This window comes from Vigna angularis, chromosome 3 (assembly GCF_016808095.1).
Source record: "Vigna angularis cultivar LongXiaoDou No.4 chromosome 3, ASM1680809v1, whole genome shotgun sequence".
In the NCBI taxonomy this organism is placed as follows: Eukaryota; Viridiplantae; Streptophyta; class Magnoliopsida; order Fabales; family Fabaceae; genus Vigna; species Vigna angularis.
Window position 1 is genome coordinate 29,461,629 of NC_068972.1, and position 16,440 is coordinate 29,478,068.

The window sequence follows — 16,440 nt, forward strand, 5'->3', positions numbered from 1 at the left end:
CAACATATTCATTCATATAATCCATTGAAAGTGTTTATCTTTTGTCTTTGCCATTGATCAATTCATGCATACATGTTTAGTTTTCGTTTTGCATAATATAATCCAATTATTTCGTTTGTAAGTCTTAGCTAATCAACAAACCACACAACTAAACTAGGCCGTGAGTCCTTTGGGAAGAACGATACTTGGTCTTACCAAGTTTATTACTTGAACGATTCGGTCATACTTGCCGATTGTGAAACAAGTTTGTGACATCATATTTTGGTGCTTACAAATTTGTCCATCAAGTTTTTGGCGCCGTTGCCGGGGACTCGTGGTTTAACTGGTTAATTTGTGTGATTATTGATTATCTTTGACTTTTTGAATTTCTGTTTTTATTTTTTCTTTTTTTATTTTATTTTATTTTATATTATTTTATTTTTCTGTTAGATTAGATTTTATTTTATTTTATCTTTTTAGATTAGGTTAGATCTTATTTTATTTTATTAGGTTAGGTTAGATTTTATTCTATCTTTTAGATTAGATTAGATTTTATTTTTTTTTAGATTAGGTTTTATTTTATTCTATTTTATTTGATTCTATCTTCTAAATCTTTTTATCTTCTGAATTTATATCTTCTTCTATATCTTTTTGTGCTAACAAATCTTTTCTAGGGTTTTGTTTTCTTGTGTATGCAGGAAGCAATTCGAACTAGGAGTAAGAAAACAACAGAACCACTTTTTGAAGGTCTAGACGAGAGTAGAAGGAGGAGAAGAATCAGAACGTCCAGAGAACTTTTCCCTTCTCCAGAAACTCTCCTCCAATCATCACCACAAGGTTCTGTTCACAGCACAAGAAGTATGGAGAATAACAATGCTAGAAGAACTCTTGCAGATTACACTAATATTGCTGGACCTCAACACTTTAACAGCATAGCTAGACCTAGAGTCAATGCAGCCAACATGGAGGTCAAGCCAGCATTAATTCAACTGGTGAAGAGTAATCAATTTAATGGGTTATCTCACGAAAGCCCATATGAGCACCTTACAACTTTCAATGAGATCTGCAACACGGTCAAGATTAATGGGGTGCCAGACGAAGCTATCAAACTTAGTTTGTTTCCCTTCTCATTGGGGGGCAATGCTAAGCTTTGGTTAAACTCTTTTCCAGAAGAAAGTTTCACAGAGTGGGAAGCAGTGGTCACAAAATTTCTAAACAAGTACTTTCCACAATCTAAGGTGACCAAAGGCAAGCAAGAGATTTCGTCTTTCAAGCAGGGCATGGAGGAGTCACTTGGGCATGCATGGGACAGGTATAAAAGCTTGTTACGCAAAACTCCCACGCATGGTTTTGAAGATCAAGAAGTAGTCTTAACTTTCCTTGGAGGGCTTGGTTCACAAACCAAGATGATGCTGGATGCTTCAGCAGGAGGCAATATTAAATGGAAGACTCCAGAGGAAGCAACTGAAATTATAGAAAACATGGCTACTAGTGACAATGAGCTACACAGTGAGAGAGGAGCTCCTATACAACAAAAAGGAGTGCTTCAATTACAAACACATGATGCCTTGCTAGCTCAGAACAAAATTCTAACTCAACAGCTGGAGACTCTGACTAAAACTTTGGCTCAATTACCTAAAGAGTTGAAATCTGCTGCACAGGTACAAACCCAGTTGTGCGAATTATGTGGAGGTGATCATGTCAATGGTCAGTGTGCTTTTCCAGTGGAAGCCGTGGAGGATGTTAATTTCATGGCTAATCAATTTCCATACCGTCAAGGGAATTATAATCAAGGGTGGAAACCACATCCAAGCATTGGCCAAGGACAAACTGGGCAAGCTAATCAATATAACAAGCAGCAGCAGCAACCAACCTTGTGGCAACAGTTATCTATGCTTAATGAAAGGCAAACAAGGTTGGAAGAAACTCTTAATCAATTCATACAGAAAACAGAATCTTCTCAAAAGAGCACTGAAGCTGCTATAAAGAATTGGGAGATTCAAATGGGTCAGATTACCAAGCGATTGGAAGAAAGACCAGATAGAAATTTTGGGGCTAATACTGAGGTTAACCCCAGAGAAGAGTGCAAAGTGGTAAAGAGTGTTAATGAAGAAATAATTGAGTTAGAAGAAGACGAAACAGAAGAAAGAAGAGAAGTAGAAAGAAAGAACACTTTTCCTTTTCCAACAAAGCAAGAAAATCAAATGGACTTCACAGAATTATTCAAAATGGTGGATAATGACGCACCTTAGGAACAAATTCTACAGAAAATTGCAGTTTACACAAAATCAGATGAAGGAACGTCTACAAAGAAGAGACGTAGAGATGTTGAGGAAGAAAAGTGTATAACTGTTAAGCAAGAGTCATTCCCTCCTAAAGCACCAGATCCAGGTAGTTTTTCTATCCCTTGTACTATAGGGAAGAAAAAGGTAAAGAAAGCTCTCCTTGATTTAGGTTCAAGTGTTAACTTGATACCTTATTCTTTACTGGAGCAAATTGGCAATGTTAAAGTGAAACCTGTAAAGGTTAATCTAGTAATGGCCGATGGATCTTCAAAGGAGCCATGTGGGATTGCTGAGGACATTATAGTTTGTGTTGGCAAACTTCAGTTTTTAGCAGACTTTGTGGTGATGAAAATGGAGACTGAGAAGATACCTATTATACTTGGAAGACCGTTTATGAAAACGGCCAGGGCCATCATTGATGTACATGAAGGTATAGTAGTGCTTCAGGACAGAGAGGAGAGAGTGGTGGTGGATGTCTTCAAGGATGAAACGCAAGCAAAGGAGGAAGAGGCTAGTTATAAAGCTGCATTTCGAGATGCACCCATGACTAGAAGTCAAGATGAAAATCTTGAGGTTTCAGGTAACCACTGTTTATTGTTTCAGGTACCCAAGGATGAAGAAGAAACTGGAAAAGGAGAAGAGATTCCTAGGGACTGGAAGAAAAGAAAACCCCAACTTGGCACACCTGTGAGACTCAAGAACAAGTTGTGGGTTGTGAAGGGCTTCAAAGAAAAGGAGATGATAGAGATAGAGTCTCCATATTCTAGAAGAACCAAAACAGTCCAAAGGAAGCAGTTGAGAAGTTGGTGGAAAGACTACATCAACTATACAGAAGATGGAACGTGAACTTTATTGGGTCAAGCTAATGACGTTAAAAGAGCGCTTGCTGGGAGGCAACCCAGTGATTGACAAACTTTTAAATTTTGATTTGGTTTAATTTGTGAATATTATTTTGTAAATATTTTGTTGAATTTAGCATCTACTGAAGGATGCTAGGTGGTTAAGTATCTACTGAAGGATACTAGGTTTGTAACACCTACTGATGGGTGTTGGTAAGAAATTTTGCACCTACTGATGGGTGCTAGTAAGTTTGAAACACCTACTGATGGGTGTTGGTGAATTTTGGGTCAGGCTCGTGACGTTAAACAAGCGCTACCTGGGAGGCAACCCAGTTGATTGTTTGTTTGTTTATTTTTAGTTTTTGCATAAGCATTTTTAACATTGAATTGCAGGGAACCTATGAGGGACATGTAGGGAAGGCACGTAGGTCACGAAAAGAAGGAGGGGAGCACTTCACGAAAGTGCCGCTGAGCGGCAATTACCGCTGAGCGGTACTATCGCAAAGGGGCTTAAGTTCCCCTTAGCGGGACCTGAGCCCATTAGGGTATTTTTTATACCCTAAGCTGCGTTTTAGGGTTTATTTTCTGGCTTCTCTCTGCACAAACACTTCCACACACATTCTCTTAGGTTTTCCACATCTTTTCACTCTTCCCTCTTTAGAAAATCTCTTCCACTCACTTGCTCACTAGTTTTCCATCTAAGTTTGGGGTTGGGAGAGAGCATCATTGAAGGGGCTGATTTCTTCATTGTGGTTTACTAATGCTTAACAATGTATCTTTTGGTTTTGTGAATTATGTTTGATGCAGGGATGGCCTCCTCATCGGGCAAAAAGAATCAAGACTAGAAGATCCAAGAAGAGGAAGACACAGAGGACAGCTCAGACTGATGAGGAGCTGAGATAGCATTTACTGATGAATGCTATCAAATGATTATGCTTTTGTGGTTTAAGTTTTCTGAACTCATTTGTTTTTGTTTTTAGATTAGGGTTTGATGTACTCTATTGAACACCTGGTTTGTTATGATGGTTTGCTATTAACTGTGATTGTGTGATAAGTACTACTTGATGATGCTTAGTGATTGATTGATGTTGAGATAGATGTGCACATTAAAATGCTTATACAGGTGATTCACAAGCTTTGTGAACAAATGCATGAAATTATGATTGTGGTTGTGAGATTAAGCAGGATGTGTATGTCAAATGTGAATGAGCTTATATGTGAGGTTTTGAGCTCCAGAGTTTTTGGTATAATTGAATGCTACTACTTTGAAAGCATGAATGATTTTGCCCAGGTTTTCTATGATTGAATCAATTGCTTGTTTTGCATCATGTGATCAAGGCCATTTGTTGGAACCTTTTTTATTGGCCAAATTCATAAAGTTAGCCTACCAAAAGAGAACACGTTGTGTTCTATCCTTTGAACCCTTAGCCTTGAACATACACTGAAACCTTTGATTGAAAAATCTTTACCTTGAGTTAAGTAGAAGATCTTGTGTGGTATTGTTAAATGTTCAAGTTTAGGGTTGTTAGGAAAACATGAAAAGAAAAGCATTGAGCTAAGAGCTAAAAAGTAAGAATATGCAAAGAAAAAGAAAAGAAAAGAAAAAGAAGTAAAGCTCAATGCAAATGCAAAGGTAAAAGAAAGTTGGGAATGAATAAGATGATTGTGTTGTTATGATTCTCTTAACTCAAGGATTTTGTGATCCAGAAAACATGAAAAGCATTGAGCTAAGAGCTAAAAAGTAAGAATATGCAAAGAGAAAAGAAAAGAAAAGAAAAGAAAAAGCGAAGCTCAATGCAAATGCAAAGGCAAGTTGGGAAAAATAAGAATAATTGTGTTGTTATGATTCTCTTAACTCAAGGATTTTGTGATCCAGAAAAACCAATTTTCTTGTTAGCCCAGCCACATTATAAGCCATTGAAAAGTCCTTGTGATGATGCATGCTTGTGAATGTTTTTGATTGTGGTAAAACGAAAGGCAAAGTTGATTCATGTGACATTGTGATAGTAGAGTGAATGAGTGATTACCTCTTATACACTTGTGTGTGAGTGAAACACTTTACCTGGTGAGGAAATATTCCATGAGCACATGAACATCCATGCTTAATTGATTGATCATTCATGAAAAATAGCATTTGTTGGAATTTAAATGACTTTGTGAACACTAAAGCATGTGCACATCTTGATTGAACTCTTGGTCATAAATTTGAGTGAAGTTGTTACTTATCTTGAAAAAGAGGATTTTTGAATGAGTGAACCATCATACGAATTGGTTAGAGATTGAGTTACATCTTGTTTGCTTGAGGACAAGCAAAGCTCTAAGTTTGGGGTTGTGATAACAGTTGAAAAACTGTTATTTTTATGCTTAAATTTGATACCAAAAGCAACCTTTAAGACTTAGAAACTAGCTTGAATTCATATTTTTTCTTTAGTTTTGAGAATAAGAGAGTTGAAAGTGAATTTAATGGTTTTGTGCAAGATTCCCTTGATTTTGTAGGCTAATTGAATGATTTGAAAGAAGAATTGAAATACCGAATGATTGGAGTGCTGAAAAGTCAACCAGAAACCAGAAAAGTCAACCAGTCAACCAGAAAAGTCAACCAGTCAACCAGAATGCTGAAAAACCAACCAGAACGCAGAAAACGTGTGACCGAGTGGCGCTGAGCGGAAAATACCGCTGAGCGGCACTTTTCGGGTGCCGAAATCACCGCTGAGGGGCAAAACAGCAGTTGGGGGGCAAAATGGATCAACCGCTAGTACCGCTCAGCGGTAAAATACCGCTGAGCGCCATTCTAAGTGGGCTTGGACCGGTTTTCTTTTGTTTTTATGGGCTTGGACTTGTTTTATGTTATTTTTATGCCCTATTTAAGGACTTGCACGTCCTAGGGTTAGACATCTTTGGCAGAAACGAGGCAAACACTCTCTCTTCCACCCCTTTGAAGGAGGATCTTGGATGCTCAGGCTACCTCTTCACCTTTATAGGGTTTATTCTTTCATTCTTTCATTGTTCATCTAGGTTCACCATGAATATGGTGAACTAAACCTTGTATGTTTGTTGGGGAATCAATGTAATCTCTTGAAGCTCTCATATATGGAATTTATGCTTGCATCTTAATCTAAGACTTATGCTTTCTTTCATCATTAGTTAGGGTTTTTCCTCTTTGCTTAATGCTTGCATTGTTTAACTCATTCTATTGCATGATTATTGGTTTTGTCGATACGGACACGTACGGGGAAGTCTAGATCCGGGGAATTTCTCCCAATATTATACTGACAATATTATATTGGTTGTCGTTAAGCTCCTGCACTCATGAACTAATCATTAGGAATGCTAGGAATTGTATGAACTATTTGATTAGGGAGAAGCCATCTAGAATGGTACTTTAGAGAGTGGCATTAACAATGATGATTTGAATGTTGAATTCCTAAAATGTATGAGAGTGGATGAGATGAAATTGACCCCCAACAACATATTCATTCATATAATCCATTGAAAGTGTTTATCTTTTGTCTTTGCCATTGATCAATTCATGCATACATGTTTAGTTTTCGTTTTGCATAATATAATCCAATTATTTCGTTTGTAAGTCTTAGCTAATCAACAAACCACACAACTAAACTAGGCCGTGAGTCCTTTGGGAAGAACGATACTTGGTCTTACCAAGTTTATTACTTGAACGATTCGGTCATACTTGCCGATTGTGAAACAAGTTTGTGACATCATATTTTGGTGCTTACAAATTTGTCCATCAACGGTGCCTTCATGGCTAAAACAAAATTGCACTTATGATTTATCACCGTCTGATAGTTTTTTTATTCACCAACTTATGTTTTCATTCCAATTTTCCTTACGCATATGCATGTTTAATTAAATGCTCCTAAGTTTTTTTTTAGTGACTTATTTTTCTTTTTTTTCTTTATTTAAATTTTAATATTCACTTTAATATTTTCAATTATGTTCGATTGTGTTTAATTTCCATTTTAATTTAGTTCATTTATTATTGCAAAAACTCTTAAACAACTCCCACTACGTCTTTGACCTGATTCTTGAACCACATTTGGTCCTTGAGAGACGACCTAGGAGTCACTTCCTAGCACTATACTGCATTCTTTTATGCACAACTTTTGTGGGAGGTGCGACCCTCTCATCAAAATGGCGCCGTTGCCGGGGACCAATGGTTTGGTCTTAGGTTTTTGTTGTGTTTGTGTGTGTTGTGTTTTGTCTTGTGTTGTGATGTGATGTGATGTGATGTTCTGTTTTGTGTGTGCGTGTTGCATGTATAAATGTGTTGTGTTTTATTTGTTTCATGATTTTTAGTATTCTTCTTTTTCCATGTCTACCTATTTTGATTTCGTGAATACTACTTGTTTCCCTGCAATTCAATTCTCAGGTTACTTATGCACAACCCTATTATACTACTACAATTAAACAAACAAAAACAATCAATCAACTAGGTTGCCTCCCAGGTAGCGCTTGTTTAACGTCACGAGCCTGACCCAAAAATCCACCAACACCCATCAGTAGGTGTTACAAACTTACCAACACCCATCAGTAGGTGCAAAATTTTCTCCCCAACACCCATCAGTAGGTGTTACAAACTTTGTATCCTTCAATAGATACTTAACCACCTAGCATCCTTCAGTAGATGCTATATCCAACAAAGTATTTACAAAAATAATGTCCACAAATTAAAAGTCACAAAATAAAATCAAAAGTTTTTAAATCACTGGGTTGCCTCCCAGCAAGCGCTCTTTTAACGTCATTAGCTTGACCTAGTAAAGTTCAAGCTCCTTCTTCATAGTTGATGTTGTTATCCCACCAACTACGCAGTTGTTTCCTGTGCACTGTTTTGATTCTTCCAAAATGTGGAGATTCTATCTCTTTCATCTCCTTCTCCTTATAGCCTTTCACAACCTACAACTTATTTTTGATGCTCACTGGTGTACCAAGTTGGGGTCTTCCTTTCTTCCAATCCTCAGGAACTTTTCTTCCTCTTCCAATCTTTTCTCCTTTATGCACCTGAAACAACAAACAATGGTTACCTGTTGATAACAGTTGAAAAACTGTTATTTTCATGCTTAATATTGATACTAAAAGTAACCTTTAGACTTAAAAACTAGCTTGAAATCATGCAGTTTATCTATATTTTCATAAATAAGAGAGCTGGACAGGTTTATGCTTGATTTAAGTGTTTTTGTGCAGGTTTTGAGGTGAATTTAGTGAAAAGAGTGAAGAAGGAGAGAGATGACATTAGAAAAGACAAGAAAGAGTGCAAAAAGAGAAGTCGAAGGCACCGCTCAGCGGCATTTTACCGCTGAGCGGCACTCAGGAGGTTGCGGGAGTCACGCTGAGGGGCAAAATGGCCGCTGAGGGGAAGAAACGAGTCACGCAACCACCGCTGAGCGGTAAATAGCGCTGAGCGGCACTTTTTGGGCTTGGGCTTTTGTAATCTTTTGTAACTCTAGAATAGTATATAAGGACTTGCACGTCCTAGGGTTAGAGATCTTTGGCAAAAACGAGGCAAACACTCTCTCTTCCACCCCTTTGAAGGAGGATCTTGGATGCTCAGGCTACCTCTTCACCTTTTTAGGGTTTATTCTTTCATTCTTTCATTGTTCATCTAGGTTCACCATGAATATGGTGAACTAAACCTTGTATGTTTGTTGGGGAATCAATGTAATCTCTTGAAGCTCTCATATATGGAATTTATGCTTGCATCTTAATCTAAGACTTATGCTTTCTTTCATCATTAGTTAGGGTTTTTCCTCTTTGCTTAATGCTTGCATTGTTTAACTCATTCTATTGCATGATTATTGGTTTTGTCGATACGGACACGTACGGGGAAGTCTAGATCCGGGGAATTTCTCCCAATATTATACTGACAATATTATATTGGTTGTCGTTAAGCTCCTGCGCTCATGAACTAATCATTAGGAATGCTAGGAATTGTATGAACTATTTGATTAGGGAGAAGCCATCTAGAATGGTACTTTAGAGAGTGGCATTAACAATGATGATTTGAATGTTGAAATCCTAAAATGTATGAGAGTGGATGAGATGAAATTGACCCCCAACAACATATTCATTCATATAATCCATTGAAAGTGTTTATCTTTAGTCTTTGCCATTGATCAATTCATGCATACATGTTTAGTTTTCGTCTTGCATAATATAATCCAATTATTTCGTTTGTAAGTCTTAGCTAATCAACAAACCACACAACTAAACTAGGCCGTGAGTCCTTTGGGAAGAACGATACTTGGTCTTACCAAGTTTATTACTTGAACGATTCGGTCATACTTGCCGATTGTGAAACAAGTTTGTGACATCATATTTTGGTGCTTACAAATTTGTCCATCAAGTTTTTGGCGCCGTTGCCGGGGACTCGTGGTTTAACTGGTTAATTTGTGTGATTATTGATTATCTTTGACTTTTTGAATTTCTGTTTTTATTTTTTCTGTTTTTATTTTATTTTATTTTATATTATTTTATTTTTCTGTTAGATTAGATTTTATTTTATTTTATCTTTTTAGATTAGGTTAGATCTTATTTTATTTTATTAGGATAGGTTAGATTTTATTCTATCTTTTAGATTAGATTAGATTTTATTTTTTTTTAGATTAGGTTTTATTTTATTCTATTTTATTTGATTCTATCTTCTAAATCTTTTTATCTTCTGAATTTATATCTTCTTCTATATCTTTTTGTGCTAACAAATCTTTTCTAGGGTTTTGTTTTCTTGTGTATGCAGGAAGCAATTCGAACTAGGAGTAAGAAAACAACAGAACCACTTTTTGAAGGGCTAGACGAGAGTAGAAGGAGGAGAAGAATCAGAATGTCCAGAGAACTTTTCCCTTCTCCAGAAACTCTCCTCCAATCATCACCACAAGGTTCTGTTCACAGCACAAGAAGTATGGAGAATAACAATGCTAGAAGAACTCTTGCAGATTACACTAATATTGCTGGACCTCAACATTTTAACAGCATAGCAAGACCTAGAGTCAATGCAGCCAACATGGAGGTCAAGCCAGCATTAATTCAACTGGTGAAGAGTAATCAATTTAATGGGTTATATCACGAAAGCCCATATGAGCACCTTACAACTTTCAATGAGATCTGCAATACGGTCAAGATTAATGGGGTGCCAGACGAAGCTATCAAACTTAGCTTGTTTCCCTTCTCATTGGGGGGCAATGCTAAGCTTTGGTTAAACTCTTTTCCAGAAGAAAGTTTCACAGAGTGGGAAGCAGTGGTCACAAAATTTCTGAACAAGTACTTTCCACAATCTAAGGTGACCAAAGGCAAGCAAGAGATTTCGTCATTCAAGCAGGGCATGGAGGAGTCACTTGGACATGCATGGGACAGGTATAAGAGCTTGTTACGCAAAACCCCTATGCATGGTTTCAAAGAAGCAGAAGTAGTCCTAACTTTCCTTGGAGGGCTTGGTTCACAAACCAAGATGATACTGAATGCATCAGCAGGAGGTAATATTAACTGGAAAACTCCAGAGGAAGCAACTGAACTTATTGAAAATATGGCTACTAGTGACAACGAACTCAATATTGAAAAAGGAGATCCTAGTCAGAAGGAGTTGTCACAATTAAATGAGGCCTTGCTTATCCAAAATAGAATTATCTCTCAACAGCTTGAAGAAGTGACCATGAAACTTTCTCAAACACCACAGGAAGTACAACAGGTTTCAATGGTTCAAGAGCACCAAAAATGGCAGATGCAATCTACTCCAGTTGAGAAATCAACAACGCTTGAAGAGACTTTCCAGAGATTCTTAAAGACAAATGCGTCTTATTGTCATAATGTGGATGCTGCATTTAAAAAAATGGAGGTCTATGTTGAGAGAATAGTTGACAAAATGAAACATGATAATCTGGGAAAGGAATGTAAAACTGTTGTGACTAGAAGTGGTAGAGTGTTAGAAGAGAGAAAAAAAGAGAGAAAAGAGAACGAAAATGAGAGTGAGAGTGAAAAAGAAACATGTGAGTGGAAAGAAAGAGTTGAGAGAGAGAAAAAGAAAAAAGAAGAAGATGAGAAGAGAGAAAAAAATGAGAGAGAAGAGAGACAGAAAGAAAAAGAGTATGAAAAGCCACTTCCTTATCCAAAGGGTTATTCAAGAAAGGAGAAAGAAAAGCAGTTGGAAAGATTCATGGAACTGTTTAAGAAGTTGGAGATCACTATACCATTCTCTGAAGCATTGCAACAGATGCCAGCATATGCAAAATTCTTGAAGGAACTTCTCACAAAGAAACACAAGTACATTGAGAAGGAAACTATCAATATACAGGGCAATTGCAGTGCAATCATACAGAAACTACCTCCTAAACTTAAAGACCCAGGAAGCTTCACTATTCCATGCACCATAGGAGATGTGAAAGTTGGAAGAGCATTGATTGATTTGGGAGCTAGCATTAATCTAATGCCGCTTTCCATGTGCAGAACAATTCAGGGGTTGGAAATTAAACCAACCAGAATGGCTCTTCAATTGGCGGACAGGTCTCTTAAATATCCATATGGAGTGGTTGAAGATGTTCTAGTGAAGGTCGACAAATTTGTATTTCCAGTAGATTTCATTGTGATGGAGATGGAAGGAACTAGTGACGTTCCTCTTATTCTTGGGAGACCTTTTATGAAGACTGCTAGAGTTTTGATTGATGTGGAGAATGGTAAGCTTAAACTGAGAGTTGACGAGGAAGAAGTCACTTTTGATGTATCCAAAGCCATGACGTATCCAAATGATGACAAATCATGTTTTCAATTTGATGAACTTGATGAAGTTTGTGTGATTCAAGAAAGGATGGTGCGTAACATTTCTCCATTGGAAAAAACGCTCATTGATGCATGTGAAGATTTGGATGAAGAAGAAGAGAAATTGATTGATGAATGTCTGATGGACTTGGAAACATTGAAAAAGGGTCCAGAGGAAGATCCAATATTCGACACAATGGCTAAGGAAGAAACAATCAAAGCACAGTCTCCAGAACTAAAAAGATTGCCATCACATCTGAAATATGTGTTTCTAGAGGATGGAACAAAGCCAGTCATTATCAGTAACTCTTTATCTTTACAAGAAGAAGAGCAATTGATAGAAATTTTGAAAGCCAACAAAGAAGCAATTGGGTGGTCAATATCCGATCTCAAAGGTATTAGCCCAACTTATTGCATGCACAAGATTTTTATGGAAGAAGATTATAAACCAAGTGCTCAACCACAGAGAAGGTTAAATCCTGCTATGAAGGAGGTGGTCAGAAAAGAAGTGTTGAAACTGCTAGAAGCTGGTATCATCTATCCAATCTCTGACAGTGAATGGGTGAGTCCAGTACAGGTGGTGCCAAAGAAAGGTGGGATGACGGTAATTTATAATGATAAGAATGAACTTATTCCCACTCGGACAGTTACTGGCTGGCGTATGTGCATTGATTACAGGAAACTGAATAAAGCTACTAGGAAAGATCATTTTCCTCTTCCTTTCATGGATCAGATGCTAGAAAGGTTATCAGGGCAGGCTTTCTATTGTTTTCTAGATGGATATTCCGGATATAATCAAATTGTGGTAGATCCAAAAGACCAGGAGAAGACGGCTTTTACTTGTCCTTTTGGTATCTTTGCATATAGAAAGATGCCTTTTGGATTATGTAATGCTCCAGCTACGTTTCAGAGGTGTATGCAGGCAATCTTTGCTGATCTTTTAGAAAAATGCATTGAAGTATTCATGGATGACTTCTCAGTTTTTGGAAACTCCTTCCAAAGGTGTTTAGCTAATTTGAACACTGTCCTCAAAAGATGTGTTCAGACAAATCTAGTTTTGAATTGGGAGAAATGTCATTTCATGGTAACTGAAGGAATTGTATTGGGGCACAAAATATCTGCTAAAGGAATTGAGGTAGACAAAGCTAAAGTAGAAGTTATTGAGAAACTACCTCCACCAACAAATGTAAAGGGGATTAGAAGTTTTCTTGGTCATGCTGGGTTTTATAGAAGATTTATCAAAGATTTCTCAAAAATTGCTAAACCATTGAGTAATCTCTTGATGAAGGATGCTCCTTTTGTGATGAATGAAGATTGCCTGAAAGCTTTTGATATATTGAAGCAGAAACTAGTGTCAGCTCCAGTAATTGCAGCACCAGATTGGAATCAAAATTTTGAATTAATGTGTGATGCAAGTGATTATGCAATAGGAGTTGTCCTCGGCCAAAGGAAAGAACACAAGTTTCATCCAATTTATTATGCTAGCAAGGTGTTGAATGATGCTCAATTGAATTATGCTACTACAGAGAAAGAGTTTCTTGCCATTGTATATGCTCTAGAGAAATTTAGACCTTATCTTATTGGGTCTAAGGTGATTGTCTATACAGATCATGCAGCTATTAAATATTTGTTGACAAAACCAGATTCTAAGCCACGTCTGATCAGATGGGTACTACTGTTGCAAGAATTTGATGTAGAAATCCGTGATAAGAAAGGAAGTGAGAACTTAATTGCTGATCATTTGTCACGGTTAGTCAACAATGAGGTCACTTGCAAGGAGCCTGAAATCTGGGAATCTTTTTCAGATGAATCACTCATGTATGTTCAGCAGAGGCCCTGGTTTGCTGATATGGCAAATTTTAAAGCTGCAAGAGTCATGCCTGAAGATTTAACTTGGCAACAGAGAAAGAAATTTTTGCATGATGCCAAGCAGTTTGTGTGGGACGATCCATATTTGTTCAAAATTGGAGCAGATAATCTTCTGAGGAGATGTGTTACAAATGAAGAAGCAGAAGGAATTCTCTGGCATTGTCATGATTCACCTTATGGAGGACACTTTAATGGAGAAAGAACAACAGCAAAAGTCCTTCAATCAGGATTCTATTGGCCAACTTTATTTAAAGATGCTCATAATCATGCTAGGAATTGTGACAAATGTCAAAGAGCAGGGACAATCACTAAACGTCATGAGATGCCTTTACAAGGTATTTTAGAGGTTGAGGTTTTTGATTGTTGGGGTATTGACTTTGTTGGACCCTTCCCTCCATCTTTCAACAATGAATATATTCTGGTAGCAGTGGATTATGTGAGTAAATGGGTGGAAGCATTGGCTTGTCCTAAAAATGATGCTAGTACGGTAATTAAATTCCTGAAGAGGCAGATATTCTCACGTTTTGGCACTCCAAGAGTGTTGATTAGTGATGGAGGATCTCATTTTTGCAATTATCAGCTAGAGAAAGTACTCAAACACTATGGAGTGAAGCATAAGGTAGCTGCACCTTATCACCCACAGACCAATGGACAAGCTGAGGTATCTAACAGGGAGATAAAAAGAATCCTGGAAAAAACCGTGACTTCATCAAGGAAGGATTGGTCTCTCAAATTGGATGATGCTCTTTGGGCTTATAGAACAGCAATGAAGACGTCTATGGGATTATCACCATTTCAATTAGTCTATGGGAAAGCATGCCATTTGCCAGTTGAATTGGAGCATAGAGCATTATGGGCTTTAAAATTTCTGAATTTTGATCCTTATGAAACTCAATGCACACGCAGAAGGCAGATTTTAGAGCTTGAAGAAATGAGGTTACATGCATATGATTCATCCAAGGCTTACAAAGAAAAAATTAAATTTTATCATGACAGGAAGCTGGTGAATAGAGTTTTCAATCCAGGACAACAGGTACTATTGTTCAACTCAAGATTGAAGATATTTCCTGGGAAACTGAAGTCAAAATGGACAGGACCGTTTGTGATAAAAGAAGTGCATCCACATGGAGCAATTGAAATATTTGATCCATCTACTGATGATCCACAGAAAAGCTGGGTGGTAAATGGTCAACGTCTCAAGCCCTATCTAGGGGGAGAGGTGCAACGATTTTCCACAATGATGTTGTTGGTTGATCCTTGAAAGTTGGGTCAGGCTCGGGACGTTAAACAAGCGCTTACTGGGAGGCAACCCAGTATCTTGTAAGTATTTTTGTTTTCGGTTTTAGATTAGGGTTTGATGTACTCTATTGAACACCTGGTTTTGTGTGATGGTTTGCTATTAACTGTGATTGTTTGATAAGTAATGCTTGAGGATGCTTATTGATTGATTGATGTTGAGATGATGTGCACAGTAAATGCTTATACAGGTGATTCACCAGCTTTGTGAACAAATGCATGATATCATGATTGTGATTGTGAAATTAAGCAGGATGTGTATGTCAAATGTGAATGAGCTTATATGTGAGGTTTTGAGCTCCAGAGTTTTTGATATGATTAAATGCTATTACTTTGAAAGCATGAATGATTTTGCCCAGGTTTTCTATGATTGAATCAATTGCTTGTTTTGCATCATGTGATCAAGGCCATTTGTTGGAACCCTTTTTATTGGCCAAATTCATAAAGTTAGCCCACTAAAAGAGAAAACTTTGTGTTATATCCTTTGAACCCTTAGCCTTGAACATACACTTGAAACCTTTGATTGAAAATCTTTACCTTGAGTTAAGTAGAAGATCTTGTATGGTATTGTTAAATGTTCAAGTTTAGGGTTGTTAGGAAAACATGAAAAGAAAAGCATTGAGCTAAGAGCTAAAAAGTAAGAATATGCAAAGAAAAAGAAAAGAAAAGAAAAAGAAGTAAAGCTCAATGCAAATGCAAAGGTAAAAGAAAGTTGGGAATGAATAAGATGATTGTGTTGTTATGATTCTCTTAACTCAAGGATTTTGTGATCCAGAAAAACCAATTTTCTTGTTAGCCCAGCCACATTATAAGCCATTGAAAAGTCCTTGTGATGATGCATGCTTGTGAATGTTTTTGGATTATGGTAAAATGAAAGGCAAAGTTGATTCATGTGACATTGTGATAGTGGAGTGAATGAGTGAAACACTTTACCTCTTATACACTTGTGTGTTGAGTGAAACACTTTACCTAGTGAGGAAATATTCCATAGACACATGAACATCCATGCTTAATTGATTGATCATTCATGAAAAATAGCATTTGTTGGAATTTAAATGACTTTGTGAACACTAAAGCATGAGCACATCTTGATTGAACTCTTGGTCATAAGTTTGAGTGAAGTTGTTACTTATCTTGAGAAAAGGATTGTGAATGAGTAAACCATCATATGAATTGGTTGGAGATGGAGTTACATTTTGTTTGCTTGAGGACAAGCAAAGTTCTAAGTTTGGGGTTGTGATAACAGTTGAAAAACTGTTATTTTCATGCTTAATATTGATACTAAAAGCAACCTTTAGACTTAAAAACTAGCTTGAAATCATGCAGTTTATCTATATTTTCATAAATAAGAGAGCTGAACAGGTTTATGCTTGATTTAAGTGTTTTTGTGCAGGTTTTGAGGTGAATTTAGT